Source organism: Pleurodeles waltl, chromosome 2_1, assembly GCF_031143425.1.
Source record: "Pleurodeles waltl isolate 20211129_DDA chromosome 2_1, aPleWal1.hap1.20221129, whole genome shotgun sequence".
Lineage (NCBI taxonomy): Eukaryota > Metazoa > Chordata > Amphibia > Caudata > Salamandridae > Pleurodeles > Pleurodeles waltl.
In genome coordinates, this window is record NC_090438.1 from 132674139 (window position 1) to 132693768 (window position 19630).

Here is a 19630-nt window from a genome sequence, read left to right on the forward strand (position 1 = left end):
AGAAAAGATCACTTATATTACCGGAAGAACAACAGTCACTGATAGCGGGACAGGTACAAAATGAACACCATCAACTATGCAATAAACTACTCAACACATACATTATACATATATCTTCACCAAAATGACAGTAGTAATACTGCATACCGCTCCTCTTTAAACCTTTCTGAACACAATACGGCCGTGTGATTTGCATATTAAGAAAGCATACTTTAAAAATTGGCTTTTGCATTTTAACTGTTAATAGTAATTTTTTCAATTCATATATGCCTACAAACCTTACCAGCTTCACACAAAATGCTAAAATGTTGGCAAGCCAACAGGCTTCCTTTTTTTGTTTAAAAATTAACATTGCCAATAGGTTAACTAAGCTTACCTAAAAGTGCAAGCAAGACCTACTGGCAATGCTAGTTTTGCTGCGTGCACATTCCCACTAATTACTAAATTCCTAAGCTGCACTTGCCAAAGGCAAGAGATTTAAATAAAAAAAAAAACACACAGAAAAGCCTTGAAGCAAATGTGGCATTTGCGTGTCGTTAAAATTAACTTGTTGCAATCAGCACTTTCCTGATGGAAGCTGCAGTATTTAGGCCATTAGTTCTTGCAGTAGGCGACTGTAATACCGTAGGTCACAGCTGGAAAAGCCTGGAGTCAGACACACACCTTTTTTGTAGCAGGCTCAATCTCGCAGGATGTTACTGGAGTCCCTTAAGTCAGACACAAGTGCTTCCCTGTGTACTTTAGGCAGTTATCAGATGTACCACAGGCATCAACCACTGCACCCACTATCTCAGGATACGAAATAAATTTGAACAGCACAATTGAACTTAAACACCTCCTTTCCTTGAAAGTGGACATAAACTAAGAGATGGTGTGGCTTCAAAATAAACTTCCATGTCCAAGTTCACCAGTGTTATGAAAGGTGCTTGCTTTCTATGTCCTATTCAAATATTCCAAGGCGGAGCACAGATGATGATAGTCATTAGCAACGCTCTGAGAACAAGAAGTCTTTATATGTTTTGGAAGAACATACAGGGGGGTGCCCATCCAAACACTGACAGATATTAGCAGGAATTTGTGTATACAAATTAGTGGCATTGTTTATTGGCAACAGCTCTTTAACTGATAATATGTACAATGGTTTAGTAGGAAGTGCAAACAAACCCGATATAGGATGAGGAAACAAGTGATGAATTAGTGGTCTGGGTCGCTCTGAAGTTACAGACAAAATACAGGTAAGGATGCACTGAATTAAATGCAAGTGACATGCTGAAATGAGAATGATGGCAAATGAGACCACGATAAAAGGAAGTAGGGAAAAAAAGAGAACAGTGATCAGCGGAAGGAAAGTGGGTGAAGCTAATAGGGAAGGGAAAGGGGGAAGGAGAGAAGGCGGTTGCGGAAGATGGGGAGCAAGAGAAAGGTAGCCATGGGGAACAATGACAGAGGTAAAGTGTGAGGCTGAGCAGAAAGGAAAACTAAAGGATGGGATACAGAATGAGGTGTCAGCAGATCATCAAGGCATGCCACAGTTACCTGATCTCCTCGCAGACATGCTGCAATGGTAGCAGGTGCATTTACTTCTGCACTGGTGATGGCTATCTGCCCCATGATGGAGGGCTATGATTTAGAGGGCAGTCAGCCGTAGGTACTGATTGCCTGTGTGTTTATGCACCATAATTCAATGTAATAGATTCCAGGTAGTCACCTCAGGGGATAGGAGAGGGGGATGGGAGACAGAGGCACATAGGCCTTGCAGGACCAAACTAGTGAATCTGGGCTGTTTAGCAGTCAACCATAACCAGCCCATTAATCCTCTAAACAGTGTGAGAACATTTGAGGATTATATTTCAACCCTACTGCTGTAATTTTTAGTTTACTTTGTGCTGGGTGCTCAATTGGCCAAGTCTGGGAGGAAGTGTCAAAGTGGATTTCTTCGAATCCAAAGGACGCTCGCAGAGGACAAGTCACTGAGAAGCACCCAAGGACTCCTCTGAGGAAGGTGGGCCAACTGTGTTAATTCTTTTGACACACCTTGAAAAAGTCTGATGGTGAAGTTGGAGAAAGCTGAAAATGCAGAGTTAGGTTGAGCAGAAGTTGGATGCCTGCCTCGAGGAATGAAAAATGTTCAAAGAGTAAGAGAAGACAGCATGAAGTGTGCAAAAGCGGGAGGAATGACAAAAAAAGACAACTGCCAAGGACTTGATGTGTGTGGGGTAGGGAGTAAAGGGGTACGCTACTGGGGCCATCGCAAAGCTGAGGACGAGGAAGTCTGGACAACAAGCAGAGGGTCTCTCTTAGGAGCACAGGATGGAAGGGACATCTGTCAAAAAGGAAAATTAGGTTTGTTATACAAGTTTCAAGTCCAACAAAACAAGTTTTATCAAAGCCGGCAAAAACTATTTTATGTATGCTTGTTACTGATGTGGCAGCAATTGTCATGTGGCATTTTTCGAAGTGTGCCCTGCTAGGAGCAAGAAAAGCAACATTTAAAAACACCAAGAACATTTCCAAAGATTGTGCTATGAAGGGAGCGGACATGGGAAAGAAAAATATCCCAAATCACAGGGGAAGCATCTTCAAACTCACAAACTGACTACAAAGGAATGGTACTGATGGGACAAGAATATCATGTGTCACATCCAGAACAACTCTGCAAGCCCCCCCCCCCCCACGTGCAAGCTACCAGTCATGACGATCAAGAGAAAGGTTTGCTATAAAATGCTTGTGACGGGCTGGAACCTGTTCGCCCGTACGCGGACTTCACTTATGCTGACACTGCCACTGCCACTGGTGGGCCAGGCAGCCCAGTTTACCTTCCCGTGATTGGCTGGACGTTTTAAAGCGGTGGGATGTCAGGAAGTTAAAATCGCCGCTACCGGAGTTTACGGCGTCCAGGGTTTGTGAGGAAGGAGTTAGAGGCGATCGAGGACCAGTGAACTATCATCAAAACGAGGAGACGGGCGGAAACCATACAGACGTCGGGAGCGGAAGACAGAGCCAAAGGACTACACGGAGGCAGGTGGAGCACTCGTATCCTGGAGGAGACAGCTGGAGACGAGCATCGGACATACTGAAGCCCACAGACCGGGAGGACGAGCCGCTGCATCCCGCCACGCTTCCGGAGAAGCGTGGCAGTACAGGTGCGTGGGATCACGAGCCTGAACCTGAGTAAAAGCGGGGAGAGAGAGAGAGAGAGAGAGAGTTGAACAAGGGCACAAACACAGCACAACAAGGGGAGAAGGAGTGAAAGGGATGGACTGGGAGGGCTGGAAAACACTTTCCACTAACACCGTAGAGTACAACAAGAGTCTAAATCACCGAAGTCATCGCGCACAGGATCACGAGCACTGTAGGGGGGGGGGGGGGGGAGAGAACAAAACCATAGAAAGAAAGGATGTTAAACATAAAAACACTGGAATGACTAATATCAGGAATAGAAAGTGAGGATAAAAGGATAATAAAAGCAATACTTACCATACGACAGAAGTGCCTAGTCCACTTACCACTACTGTTCTCTTCTTTCTGCATGTACCTCCCGGGGAACCCCTACGAAAGCGGAACAGAAAAGAGGAGAGTGAAGACCTGACTACAGACAACCCCATACCACCTTATACCCAGCAGTTAATGACCATAAAAACGTACCTGCACTTGCTTCATTTATAATATTCCAATAAAACTTCTTTGTTTTCACACTTGGAACTCTGTCGGAGTGATTCATTCCCTACCATCCGGTCACAAGTGGTGTCAGAAGTGGGATTTGAAGGAAACCGCCACCATGGAAGAAAAAGCGACAATGGCCGATGTTATCGCCCAGTTGGCTGAGGGGCAACGGCACCTCCAATTGATAGGGAGCAACAAATGAAAGAAGCCAAAGAAGAAAGAGAGGCGTTACAGACTGCACTTAAAAGCCAGGCAACAATTATGGCTAATAATCAGCTGGTACATGAAACTGCATTAGGCAAGCTCACTGATACCATTGCTCATACTAAAGTACATCCTACAGTGCCCAGTAGTGTGTTACAAAAGTATCAGGAGCAGGAAGATCCAGACTCTCTTTTCACAAACTTTGAAAGAGTGGCCAGCACCGCTAACTGGCCTGAGGACAAATGGGGTCAGTACATCGCCCCCCTGCTCACTGGACAATTACAAACCACATACCAAACCATTAATCCAAGTGGTACCTTGCCGTACAAGGACATTAAAAAGACTATTCTAGAACGAGTGGGCTTAGATACTGAAAGTTATCGCACCAAGTTTAGACAGACGAAATGGCAGCATCAGGAGAACCCCCGCACTTTATATTACTGAGTTCAACATGCTGCCGGGAGATGGTTACAACCCACAGAAAACACAAAAGAAGATATGTTTAAAGTCATAGTATTAGAACAGTATTTAGATGCTTTACCACCCACCACCAGGAACTGGGTAAGACAACATCGCGGGCTAACGAACGAAACTGCGGTAGATCTTGTCTGTGCCTATCATAGAGGTTCAGATTTTCGTGCTACCGCTAGTCGGGTTCCCAACCCTCCTATGCGACCAACCATATCAAGAAATAATCTCCAGCGACCTGTATTGACTCATGGTACAGATAGATCATCTGCAGCAGGCCCAGGGCTACCCGGATAGGCGGGCCCTGGCCCCCAATGCTACAGTTATTCGGAGTGGGGACATATTGCCCGTAATTGTCCGCATAAGAAAGAAACCGAAGAACCCATGGAGATAGGGCTGACTAAGGGAAGGGTGTTCTGGTCTGGAGGAGACAAACCCAAATATATCCTTCCCATTGTCATCAATAATGTGAAAAGAACAGCCCTCATTGACTCCGGTTGCAGTCAAAGCATGATAAGAGGAAATCTAGTATTGCCAGGACAAATAGAAAACGGGCAACAAGCCCTAATCACATGTGTACATGGAGATCAGCGGTACTATCCCTTAGCCACAATAAAATTGCAGTGGAGAGAGCGGTCCGAGGACCTCAGAGTCGGGGTATTTTCCAAACTTGAGGAGGACATAATCCTTGGTACCGACTATGAGGATTTTCCCTCATTATTGGAGCGAGCAGGGCAAGAACACATGCTAACGTCTTGGTGGGCGGAAGCACCCGAAGGAGAAATTATGGAGGAACCAGAAAGGATACGAGTTACCCTCAGTAAAAGGCAAAAAAGAGAGCAACGACACTCATATTTGCAAAACCTCCCGTCCGATGAAGGTTCTACTCTGTCTGGGAGAATTTGCACGATTACAGGAGATTTCCGGCGAAATCAGAATGAGGATCCCTCCTTAAAACACGCATGGCAGCAGGCACAGTCTGGGGCAATACAAGGGGTAGGTCCCAGGTTCATAATTCGTAACCAACTACTGTATCGCAATCCCAAACCCACCCGGGGAAATGACCGTCAGTTAGTGGTACCCAAAGTGTTACAACTAGCACATGGGGATAACGGGGAAGGACACTTGGGAAGGGAGAAAACTGAAGAGGCAGTACTTAGACGGTTTTATTGGCCGGGGGTTTATGGTGAGATACGTAGACATTGTGCTGAATGTCGCAAATGCCAATTATACAACCCTTCTTCGCAAATCCCTGCTCCACTCCAACCTCTTCCGATTATTGATATCCCCTTTACCTGAGTTGGGATGGATCTCATTGGTCCCCTCACGCCCTCCACTCGGGGTAGACAATACGTCCTTGTGTTGGTAGATTATGCTACACGGTATCCGGAGGCCATAGCTCTTCCCAGTATACACACTAAAACTATTGCCCAAGCAATGATTGAGTTTTTTTCAAGGGTGGGTTTCCCGAAAGAAATATTGACAGACCAAGGGACCCCACTTATGTCCCGACTGATGGCGGAAGTATGCCACTTATTAGGGGTCAAACAAATTCGTACCTCAGTCTACCATCCGCAAACTGATGGACTGGTCGAAAGATATAATAAAACCATTAAATCCCTCCTCAGAAAAAGTATATCAGACGCGGGCAAAGATTGGGAGAAAAAGCTACTGTTAGTCTTATATGCCATCCGTACACATGTACAGGCGTCCCTAGGTCACAGCCCATTCGAATTACTGTTCGGCCGCCAACCTCTTACATTGTTGGATATGTTAGCCGAACAATGGGAGGATACGGAGGAAGAAGTAAAAGATTTGTTAACCTATACCCGGGAGTTAAGAGAGAATTTACTTATGGTATGGGAAGAAGCCCATACTGCATTACGGGAGGCCCAGAATAAACAGAAGAGAATATATGATACCCGAAGCACAGTGCGGACCTTGACAGTAGGAGATAAAGCACTGGTGCTACTCCCTAGTACAGATAATAAGTTGTTGGCCCGATGGCAAGGGCCATTTGAAGTGACAGCTCAGATTAACCCAACCACTTACAAATTGGCCATACCCCAAGGAAGTGGCAGGGAACAGATCTATCACATTAACCTGCTTAAAAAATGGTTAGATCCTACAGAGGACCATAATATTCGGTACATCAATACTGATGTTAATGAAGACATTCCATATCCCACACTAACCAAGCCTGAACTCCCTAACCAGTCCTTACCCTGGATCAATCCCGAACTTACTGGGTCTTATCACAACCAACTAACTCACCTAGTACGTCACAATCATGATGTCTTCTCCAAATATCCAGGGAGAACCCCCCTAGTCCAACATCTCATCCGCCTTAACACAAATATGGTTCACCGCCAAAGACCATACCGCATCCCTGAAGCCAAACAGACGATTATCGAAAAAGAAGTCCAAACTATGTTAACAGCAGGAATTATAGAACCGTCAACCAGTCCTTGGTGTTTGCCAGTCATATTGGTACCTAAGCCAGACGGCAGTACCAGGTTTTGCGTAGACTATAGGGGGTCAATAATGTGACCTATTTTGATGCATATCCTATGCCGAGAATTGATAAACTCATTGAGAGATTGGGTCAGGCCAAATACTTATCCACCCTAGATCTTACGAAGGGGTACTGGCAGATACCCTTAAGAAAAGACGATAAAGAGAAAACCACGTTTGCTACCCCTTCGGGATTGTATCAATTTACTGTCCTCCCTTTTGGGCTCCACTGGGCTCCTGCCACCTTCCAAAGACTCATGGACAAAATCCTACGACCCTTTAGACAGTATGCCGCAGCCTATCTGGATGACATTGTTATCTATAGCAATACCTGCGAAGAACACATGTCCCATCTCAATACCATTTTACAGGCTTTACAAAACGCCCAGTTAACTGCCAATCCTGAGAAATGCCGACTAGGTCAAACGAGCATCAGATATCTGGGTTACGTTGTAGGGGGTGGTAGGATTTTCACCCAAGTCGAAAAGGTAGAAGCTATCTCCAATATGACGTTCCCCAAAAAGAAGAAAGATGTTGGGGCTTTTTTGGGATTGGTGGGTTACTATAGACGCTTCATTCCTCACTTCTCCACAGTAGCAGAACCCCTTACGGAATTGTTAAAGAAATCCTATCCCAACACCCTGGGGTCCCCTTCAGTGACTGCGCTGCGAAGCTTTAACCGTCTTAAAACTGCTCTTATTTCTGAACCTGTATTATGTTTCAGATTTCAAAAAGCCCTTTGTGTTACTCACTGATGCCTCTGACGTGGGTCTTGGGGCTGTATTGTCACAACCCCAAGAGGATGGGACACCCCACCCCCATTCTCTACATCAGCCGGAAATTACTGCCACGTGAAACACATTATCCGATTATTGAGAAAGAGTGCCTGGCGATAAAGTGGGCTGTGGAATCTCTCCGATACTATCTATCTGGCAGAACCTTTACCCTCATCACTGATCACGCTCCTCTTACATGGCTCGCCCATAATAAGGACACTAACTCCCGCGTTCTCTGGTGGTTTCTTTCCCTACAGCCTTTCTCGTTTCGGATTCAACATCTTCCCGGGAAACAAATGGTGACTGCTTATTTTCTCTCCCGCTATCCGGTCTCTGAGCGGCTCGACTGGCTGCTCTCTAGGGGGAGTGTATGTGACGGGCTGGAACCTGTTCGTCCGTACTCGGACTTCACTTGTGCTGACACTGCCAATGGTGGGCCCAGGCAGCCCAGTTTACCTTCCCGTGATTGGCTGGACGTTTTCAAGCGGTGGGACCGGAGTTTACGGCGTCCGGGGTTTGTGAGGAAGGAGTTAGAGGCGATAGAGGACCAGTGAACTATCATCAAAACGAGGAGACGGACGGAAACCATACAGACGTTGGGAGCAGAAGACGGAGCCAAAGGACTACACGGAGGCAGGTGGAGCACTCGTATCCTGGAGGAGACGGCTGGAGACGAGCTTCGGACATACTGAAGCCCACAGACCGGGAGGACGAGCTGCTGCATCCCGCCACGCTTCCGGAGAAGCGTGGCAGTACAGGTGCGTGGGATCACGAGCCTGAACCTGAGTAAAAGCGGGGAGAGAGAGAGTTGAACAAGGGCACAAACACAGCACAACAAGGGGAGAAGGAGTGAAAGGAAGGGAGGGTGAGGGCTGGAAAACACTTACCACTAACACCGTAGAGTACAACAAGAGTCTAAATCACTGAAGTCATCGCGCACAGGATCACGAGCACTGTAAGGGGGGGGGGGGGATGGAGAACAAAACCATAGAAAGAAAGGATGTTAAACATAAAAACACTGGAATGACTAATATCAGGAATAGAAAGTGAGGATAAAAGGATAATAAAAGCAATACTTACCATACGACAGAAGTGCCTAGTCCACTTACCACTACTGTTCTCTTCTTTCTGCATGTACCTTCCGGGGAACCCCTACGAAAGCGGAACAGAAAAGAGGAGAGTGAAGACCTGACTAGAGACAACCCCATACCACCTTATACCCAGCAGTTAATGACCATAAAAACGTACCTGCACTTGCTTCATTTATAACATTCCAATAAAACTTCTTCGTTTTCACACTTGGAACTCTGTTGGAGTGATTCATTCCCTACCATCCGGTCACAATGCTATACTCAAATGTGCTGGCTCACCATTCACAATTATGTTATAGACGACATAACAGTCATCATTCTCTACTAAAGTGAACAAGCTACTTGAACCACGCGTTGGGTGTTACTTTAAGTAAACAGAATAATCTTCCTTGCGTGATTCGATTCCACAGCGGTTTTCAAAGATAGGTCAGCGAGAATTAATTTTTATGTCATGAGAAAAGCTATATGCATACTGGGATGGAGCTGTTGAAAATAACTCAATCTATGTGACTTGGATCCAGTGACTGTCTTCAAAGAGGAAGAGTTGGGGACTAAATTCACACTCGTTTTTAGAGGTTTTCAACAGAAAAAATGACAAGTTGCAGAAGTTCTTCCGCTGTATAAAACTCAAGGGGAAAATGTTCCTGTGAAGCAGACATTGAGGAACGTTCCCTTCAGTATTCAAAAAGATCTGCAAGTTCTGTTGATAAGACTGCAAAATGAAGAAGTATTCAAAAAGCTATAATTAGCTGACTGGATTACGTCGATAGTCTTGACAAAGAAAGGTAACAAAGAATTAAGATTATGCATACCTATCAAAGCTCAGAATGCTACTACGACGAAGAGTCACCAATCACCTAAAGTAAATGAATTGTTGTCTATGTTGGATGGCGCAACTGTTTTTTCAACACTGGACCTTCGCAGTGTGCATTATCACGTTGAGATAGTGGAGGCTTCAAGACCAATTACTGAGTTTGTGAACATATTTGGTGCCTTTCAGTATTAACGAAAGCAGCTTGGACTCGCCTCAGAGGCCTCAGTTTTCCACCGAATAATGGATCGTATTGTCGAATATCAGGGGAAAAAATGAAGTGCTTCCAAGACGATGTGTTGGTCTTCACAAGGGATACTTTGCAAGGTTTTGCAGGGGGTCAGAGCCAGACATTCAAAGGAAAGTTTAGTTCTTAGTGCAGACAAATGCAAATTGTTCAGACCTTTAGTAGATTATCTAGGTCACACTATCTAAGAAAGCGGTGTAACCATCCTAAAGAATCTCCTGTCAATGCCATCTGTATGGCACCAGCCCCAGATGATAAGGACAAATTGAGGTCTTTCGCAGGAGTCTGTGAGTACTACAGCAAATTTGGTAAGAACGCTGCCTCTCAGATGAAGCCTTTACACAAACTCCTAAAACGGATACTGAGTTTATGTAGTCTGGTGAACATCAAGAGGCAATTGAGTCTATCAATAGACAGGTCATTAATGCACCCACACTTCAACCGTTCACATGTAGCAAACACAGCATTATCTTGCTTGATGCCTGTACATATGGTTTAGTGGCAAGTTCTCTCTCAAAAGTCATAGTAAATTGAAGTGCTGGTACTCAATCACAAAGAGATAACTACTGGTCTACATATGGGCCGTGTACCACTACAGACACTTAACTTGGGGTACTAGGATCACTCTACACACAGACTACAAACCATAGTACAAATACTCTCACCAGGAGGAGAAACCACCTCTACAGCACAGGTAACACAATTTTGATCCACGCTTCAAGAATATAATTTCAACATTGTACATGCAGTGGATCTTCTGGGAATAACAAAAGTGGATGGTGAGATGGATGCAGCTGCAAGTGTCACTGATGTGTGTGCCAACCAGGGTGTGGAAGTGAGTGGAGACAAATTGTTTTCCGAAAGAGCCAAAGATGAAGAACTTATTTTGGTGAAAATGTTTAGCTGTGATGGTTGGTCTCTGTCAACAAAATCTTAAAGGTTCCCTCCATTTATCCTCCCAGTTTTCTTCTGAGTTGAGTGTGGTTAATGATCTAGTGTTTTGCAACGACAACCATGTTTCCCCATAATGTATGCAAGAGACTTTCGTAAACCACGGTCACAAAGGGCACATAGGCATGTCCTCTTAAATCAAAAAAATAAAATAAAAAAACTGCTGAGGCACTATTTATTGTGGTCAGGAACCGATGCATAAGCCGAACACTGGGTGTGGTAGTGTAGAGCCTGTTCTACTTCAGATAAAAATTTAGACCATTCATGCACTCTTGGAAAGTGTACCATGGCCAACTTTCGCACGGCAAAGGATATGTCTAGCTATTTCTGAACCATTCTAAAGTCTGCCCAATAATATGCAAAGTATGTGAGTCTCACTGATTACAAGACTAAAAGGACAGAGATTATGTTCACTGAAAAGGTCTCCTCCACTATGGTGTCAACATTTCGCAAGGAGGTTTTCAGTCGCAGGGGTTACCCCTGAGTTTCTTTTAACAGACAATGGAGTTGATGCAGTTTGCTTCTACAGAAATAGCTGATAAGATAGGGGGATGTGAAATTTAATAAAATATCTACTTATCCTTTTGACAGGTTGCTTCATAAATCTATTTGTCCTGCAAAAAAAAAAAAAGTGTCCATTTGATGCTACATATGATGGTGATAAATTATGGAGGCAATCTCATTATATAAGAGGTCTAATAACAGCCTCTCCAAGTATGCCACGGCTCATACTATAGTAGGGTTCGAAAATAAGCAATTCCTGCATTTTGCCAACCTTTTACAGATCAGGCTGGAGTTAGCGTTAAGTAATAGTTACGGGGTTGGAATGCACTTTGCAGTCTCTGCTAACTTGCATGTTTTAGGGGTTTCCATCAATTTTTCTCTAATCTTTTCCCATATGGAGAAAGGTTGGAAATTTTCTCCTGACAAGCGCAGAAATAAAACTTCTACCACGGTTAGGAAAAAATGGCTGGAGTTTGGAAAGTGAACATGTAAACGCTCATATTTTCATACAAGCAAATCTACACATGCACATGTGATAATGCTAAAATGCAGCTCATGAATATTTTCTAGGAGCTCAATTTCCTGGTCTACTTTTGTAAACTACTGTAAATTTGCACTAATGAAAGAGCATAAATCATGGTTGCACTTTTGAGACCTTATTTAGGAATTCGGCTTTAACCAAAAGCTCTTGTTTTTATTACAATTCTGTCTCTATAGACTGGCTTCACTGTCAGAGACAGCATTCTGCTCATTCACAAGGAGCATATCAGCACACAAAGTAGTTATGTTAGTGCTAGAGACTACTGTGGCAACGTGTGATTTTTTTAGCCCAAAAAATATTATTGCCAATGTCTGTTAAAATGGTGAGGTCCTGGCAGGTCCTACAACAATAACATTTTACACAAACCACGTCAAAACAAGACAAACCTTGACAAAACCAAAATGCTGACCACTAATGTTAGACCTGTTGGCTTTGCCAATTATTGTTTTTCATGTTTCCCATATTCTTGTTGCAACAGGTTGCACTGATATTCCATTAGGAATATTTTATGGGAATACTAGCATGCATCAACACATTTTAGTAGATGATGCTTCAAAGAAATGGCAACTAACATTTCACAATAGTCTATTAAAACCTTTTTCCCTAGTTGCATTTGTTGTGAACATTTAATTTGAAAGCAAAGACTTGTCAATATTGCTTTCTAGCTTCTGGAAATAGCTGCATCTAATCAGAGAGCATTCTGGAAGCATTATACATAGTCTCATACTGTAAAACTTTGCAAACGTGTGTACACATTTTTATACTGGGACAACTGTCAGCAGTGCAGTCCGAGTCTTCAGCATTGCCTTAGAGCACTCACCCTAATAATAAAGGATTTGCATTAGTGAGCCATAAATACAAGTTTGAACAATATTACTATATGGACTAGTATTACCTTATCTGCAGACAATACTCTTTCTTGATCTGTACTGTAAAATGGCAGCCAAAGGGTTTGTGCTGCAGGGGGTTGGGTCTACTTGGCCCAATGACAAAATACGCATGAAAACATTTTGTCCTTGACCCCAAACAATGTACTGGGAGTGAGGCTGTAGGAATTCCACCCCAAGACAGTGCTATAGGAAGCCCAGTGCAATAGCTAGGCGTAACGTTTCAATAAGTACTTCAAGGAAAAACATCCATCTATCACTGGTTGGGGGGGATGCCCCAATGAACTTGTACCTGCCAATTAAAATGTTCTGGCTAATGTTGATGATAACTGTAGCTTTAAGTTCCTTCTTTGGATTTGATGACTTTTAATGGGGACTGTTTATCAAACTCAACAGCTCACTTCCACTTTGTGCCAGTTTCTGGGCTCCTCATCTCGGGTGGAACAGAAGATTCACAAAGAGAGTTGACACGGCGGCTGGACGGGTGAGAAACCATCCCAATAGCGAGGGTGCATGCTGGAAGGCTATGCAAGAATTTGAAACTGTTCCTTTACCAAAAAGGGAGATGTATTACGATCCTAATGTGTTTTATTCACTGTGCATTGCGTTTCCTACTTTTCTTCCACACCCCCTCCATCTCAATTGTTTTTTGGTCCATCCTGGAATGTTCGTGCTCGAGCGTTGAGCTGACGGTTAAGCGGTTGTTGAATGCGGACCTTGTTGGAGCACTCAAATAAAGCTCCACTCGTTTTCTTACCTGTGCACTTCGTCATGCTCTTTATTGCACTACAAGCACTAACAAAGCTCTTGAGAATCCAAGGGTTTACCATGTAAATATAGTCAGATCAAACAAACCTACAAAAAGAAGCGCTACAACAAGCACTAAGCAGTTATACAATAATCTTCACAGGTCGAAAACCGAAGATCTGGCTGGAAACTTGGCAAGTTGATAGTAGGTCGGTGAGCCTCTGGTATTCAAATGGCTGGTAAATGTTTAAGACAGTGGAGAGAGATCCAAACATTTCATAATGGAGTGCCACAATCAAGATTATGCAAATGCAATGCAACCACACAGACCATGGCAGGTACACAGTTAGGACCTGTGGACCACAGACTTTCAAGGATTTAGGAGCCAGAGAGACAACTCATTTTGACAGAGATCAAGTTTTGAGACCCCTAGGAAGCATAAATAGCCCTCACGAAACACGTATTTCTCTACTATGATGTGTAGGGTGTTCTGCTAAGAATTCGAGTTCTCTTTTGAAAGTTTTTCAAATGACTTCCTCCGCTGCAACATAATCACCATGCAAAGTAAGCAGTGATTACTTTTAATGAAAGGGGCCATGAAGATAAAATGAACTTCCTGACGTTGTGAAAACAATCAATGGGAATGCCAAGGATTAGGCAGATCATATCGGAAAATCACAGAAAAGAAGGATGTTAGCAATTGTCTCTCCTGTTTTGACTTCTACACTGCGAAAACATGCTCTCTACAAATACACTCTTTTGTATTAAACTAAGCACTAAACAACTTTAATTTGATGGTAAATAAAAACAATGAAAATGCAATTTTAATATACAGTAAAAACAAAGTAGTTCTATTACAATTTATTAAGGCCCCTTGTACAATTTCATGAAGGATTGTCCCACCGATTAAAATCTTCCTATCAATATGCAATAATCGACAAATGATACAGTTAAAAAATAACTACTTGTCGTCTTCCACAGTCTGTAATAAGTGCCCACAGGGACTTATTGGAAATGCTAGGACCACTTTTATGCCGTTTTCTTCCTCAGAAACTTCGTCATCTACTACGCGATCAAGATGAGCAAACTCTGCCGGGGCCATACAGCTTCTCTTTCAATAGACTTTTGGAGGGCTTTCAATTCAGAGGGCTAGGAATACATATTGGCTCTCCTGCCTCGTGTGGGGGTTTGGACCACTGTTCATTGGCTATGTATGCCTTCTGTTTACTAACCTTATGGCTAGAGTACGTGGAGGGGTTGGCCTCGGGGTGATTACCATTGGCATGTAGCACCCGTCAGAGTTGCCCATTATGACCCTTGCTGTTTCCTCTGATTAAGCCCCTGGTGACTTGGGTGTGAGTTGATGCGCAGATCCGGGGTTTTCAATAGACTTCAGAGCGGAGTGACAGAATCTCGCTGTACGCAGGCAACGTCCTCATGTTCCTCGGTGATCCAGAGACAGCAGGACCCAGAGCTCTTCAAATTCTGAGCATATTTGGGTCTTAGTTGGAGCTCTACAAGAACGTCAATAAGTCTTCAACATACCCCATAGATCCCTCTCCGGTGGATATGCTCTTGAGGTCAGGGATTCAAATACTGCCTTTAGGGTTTAAATATCTAGGGGTCTTCATCACAGACGATGCTCATAGGTCCTATGATTGGAACCTGGGGCCACAGATGGAGGGTTTGGTAAGCGATGTTAAGTTCTGGTCCGCTCTCCCTCTGTCCCTGTTGGGGAGGGAGGGGGCTCTGCTATTTTTAACATGGTCTCACTGCTGCACCTTCTCTACCAGCTACAGAACCATCCTTTCCCGATAAATAAGACCTTCTTCACTAAGGTGAACGCGCAACTCAGAATGTTGCTACAGAGGGGGTCCACCTAGGATAGCCCTGGATAAAGGCTGCCGATCAGTCTACAAAGGGGGTATATCCACTCCAGATTTTCTTTCATATTACTGGGTGAAGCACCTGCTTGTAGTGAATAGTTGGTGGTTTAGGGTATTCACTGACCCGGCAAATGCAGTGGAGGGATAGGCATTGGATCATTTGGATCTCTCACATCTGCTCTATGGCAGAGTTGTGCTGAAGGACCCTCCAGTCGGCCAATGGAGTGGAGCTTGGGATCTGGGCGTCAGCCATGAAATCCATGAGGTGGGCTGGGAGGTTGACGCTTGAAACTCCACTATGGTAGGGCACTTTGCTCTCGCAGGTTGTGGCCTTATGAAGCTTCTCCAACTGGGATACCATTGGTATATCCATACTTGGGGATGTGCTTTATGAGGGGACATTAAAGTCCTTTCAGGACTTACAGGCATAATATGATCTACACCAAACACATTTTTCGATAAATACACCATTGCCATACACTGTCACCACTCATATAGTCTGTGGAGACGATTACCTAATTTTCCTCGTTGGAAGCGAAAAATCTCCTCACAGACATAAAGGTCCACCAACTGCACACCTTAGATTCCAGGTAATGGGGAAAGGAGGTAACCAGCACTAAAATCTTTCTCTAATATAGCAACCCCAGAGATTCCATATATTCACAGACTTCTCAACAGGTTTTAGCATAGTTTAATAACACTCCTCGAACACATGCTTATCACAATAAGCAAATCGGCCCTGCTATATTTGTCATAATATTTGACAATTAACGGTTCTGCCTTGATCATTGGCTCGTCACTATAACCCGGACCTACTGTTTTCGGCATAAGCATGCTATCTCTGTGGATACACACACCTTATGCCCAACCGAATCTGACAGCAAAGATGAACGAAAAGTAGAAGGCGCTAAACCCCCTCTCACAATCTTGAAGCATTTTTTTGATCACATGAGGTCATGCAACAGCTATGCTGGTAAGAGAGAAATAAAAAGTACTCAAGTTTGACCAGAATATAATTTGTAGAAAAACGTTAAGAAAAATTATAAGAAAACTGCCCATGTCGCAAAACAAGCATTGGCAAAGGCAATAGGTCTCACCTATGAGAGCTATTGGCTTTGGCAATTTTGTGCAGCCATGCTGTACAGCAGCCAGATGCTGTGCAGCGTAGCTAAAACTAATTTTAAAATGTGCTATGATGCAGCCAGGGAAAAAAAATGTTTTTTTTTTTTTTTTTTAATGTCCATTTGCCATGGATGCATCATAGTTCTTTTTTCATTATTATTTCTAGCAATGGTGCTACACAGCATGTATATAAATGATTGACAAAGTTGCCAATGCTGATGCTGTACATCATGAACAAAAGGCAATGGCACAGCCAACAGGTATAGAGACGAGACCTGTGGCTTTGCTAATGCTAGGGAATCACTCTTCTGATTCTGAGCAAATTAGTTAATCTCCCCAGGCATGAAAAAAAAGAAATAAAAATATGTCTTTTGGCAAAAAATCGTATCACATAAAGAAAGCAATGCAGTCAATGTCTATTTTCTAATGAACATAGCTTTGGAAACAAATAACACCTGTTGTCACAATAAAAGCAGGTAATATCTGTTGTCACATAAAACATCAATTTCAAAGGAGAAAGGGCTTCTTTGAAGTAGGTGTGGCACAGTAAAAGAGTCACAAATAGAAAAGGCTCCACATTGACAACAGGGAACAAGAAATAGTAAAAGTAGAGCTTTAATAACAGTGCGATCAGCATAAGGACAGCAATCAAGTTGAAGCAATCAGTACTTGGTCTATGCTCCAGCCGAAAGAAGAGGAAGTGAAACCAGCATGCACTGGTCAATAAGAAGGCACCAAATAATAGTGACAATGAAACCAATGAACGTTAAGCAATCGGTGAGCTGCAAGCCCCTGGTTGTGTACAATATCTCTTAAGTAAGAGCACGCAGCACATGCGCTGTTCACAGGCGAGACCTAAAGAGTAGTGAGACACACCAACTAAAAACACAAAAACATCAGTTTAAAAAGGCAGGGGTTCTTAGAAGTCACATCTGTCAAATCAAGAAGATTTTACTGTTCATTTTGGACACATTTAGAGAATTTTCAATGTCTTGCTTCACGCAGTCTTGATTCAGTTTCTAACACACAACTGAGATTGAACTACTGTGGGTTTCATACAATGTGTTGAGGAAGCTTAAGGAGGAACACTGGAACACTCAGGTTAAATTGTTCTTGTAATGATTTACACCATAAACTACCAGATGCTTTCTGACAGGGTAGTAAAGACAGATCTATATCACCAGTTGCACCATGGCTCGGATGCTTTTTGAGCATCAAAATTCTGAAAACTAAACGTGCTTGGACAGACACTGCCGAGTTTAACATGGAGATTTCAAGTGTTCCCCACTCTCTTCCATCATTCTGAACCATCTTTGCACTGCTACAAGATCTTACATTATTTGCAGGTCACTCATGAATCAGAAGCATTTGAAATGTTTGTTTTCTAAATGTATCTTAAATTTAGATGCGGTTCTGTTGATTATAACTGCATGTCTGCAAAAACGTAAGTAATTTACTTCCGTTGGAAACACAGATACTCGGATCCCTGCCTGGTTTAAGTAAATCTCATGGCAAAAATATTCAGAAAGGTCTGGTAAGTGCACACAAGCTCGTTTTACTGCTTTTTTAAATTAAATAGGCTTTGACTGCTACCTTAATTAACACCCGATCACCAATATAAGCAACCATTTGTCTTCCATAATCAAGAAGTAGCTCAGAATGTCAAAGTGAGAAATAATGGCGGGAGAGAGAAATAAGGTCATCTCTTATGACCATTCAGCCTTGCACTTTTTTCCAGGTCATCAGCATTTCAATTTAAAATGTTCGGTCTTAGTACACTTGTCATAATTCCAAAATCAGAACTGGACACATTAAAACTAAAGGCTTAAATTATACAGACCCAAAATAAGTTAAAATTGAAATTTAAAAAGTGGATGTGTAAGCACTGATGTTTCGGCCAGTAGTAGTTACTCTCTGAAGCTAAGCTTCACCACATCCCGGACAATGCACCGAGATCATGCTGTTCCAGTTTATACTGATAGTTCATGTGCCACACTTTGCAATGTAAGTGGTTTAACAGGCTTTAAAACAGAGAGTCGCTCTCGAGGGCAGAACAACAGTAAGAAGAATCTCACTAATGGAACGAGAGAGTTACGTGGTGCCGATAAACCATCAAGGCTACTTTTGTATACAAAGATCTGTTAACCCGGTTTCAATTCATAGAGGCTACCCTGTGCCTCAAAACAATACACGTGCCTGGGATGGATAAGCGACAGTAGGACATGAACTTGGGACGGCAAGACAGAAGGGACAGGGTCCGGCGTGTCTTGGCGTAAAATCAAGATAACGGGCTATTGTATGAAGCTGGGAAAGCGCGTAGGCGCAGGAGTTAAAGTGGTGATGGCAATGAGTCGGATAGCAGCACACAATCCCAGACCTCTCTACTCCCCGCTAGTCCCTGTGCATTCGCTGCATTCTCCGCTCAGTTCGCTACCTGGTTAGGTTAATTCTCTGCAGTCATCTGTAACTTAGTGTTCTATGGTGCCCTTGAGAGCCTGGCTGATCCGGCTCGAGTCCGTGGTGATGGGAATCTTCACGAACTGTGGCCTCTGACAGATCGGGACTAAAGGTCAAGGCAGAGCACCTACGCACCAGTCCAGCAGCAGCCCGGGAACACAGTCAGACTCACCGGCATACAGACACCTACGAAAACAAACCACAAGTGCAAGAAAGAGCAAAGCTTTATAGTCGAAGCCTCACAAGAGGCTGACATGTAGTATGGACAGCACAAGGGGTAAACTGTAAACTTCGTACTTGTATAGCGCACTTTTACCCTGTAAGTCGGGCTTCTTGGCGCTGTACGCATACCGCTGTGGAACCCTTCCTGGCTTTCCCTGTGAAGTGCCCACTCCTGGGCACCCCCAAGGTGAAGCCAGGCATCCCAGCGCTGTTGGGGCCATTGTGGAGAAAAAGCAAGCTACTGCCCAGAGTTACAGAGAAATTAGTCAACGCAAAAACCACAGCACGGACACCGCCCTCATCGCATGCACTGACGACATCAGGACCAAAGGCGAGACCGTCACACTCATCCTCCTAGACCTCTCCGCAGCCTTTGACACCATCTGCCTCCACACACGCCTCCACAACATAGGAATTCGCCACAAAGCCTTAGACTGGCTCACCTCCTTCCTCACCGACCGGACCCAGAGAGTCCGCCTTCCACCCTTCCACTTCAACACTACCAAGATCACCTGCGGAGTCCCCCAAGGGTCCTCCCT

General features: G+C 43.8%; 1 protein-coding gene across 11 annotated transcripts in view; it reads right to left on the minus strand.

Annotated features, from left to right (window-relative positions):
* The window catches only part of LOC138262033 (phosphatidylinositol-binding clathrin assembly protein-like), a 464917-nt gene that overhangs the window by 398989 nt on the left and 46298 nt on the right, over positions 1 to 19630 (minus strand). The gene's annotated exons all lie outside the window — the stretch shown is intronic.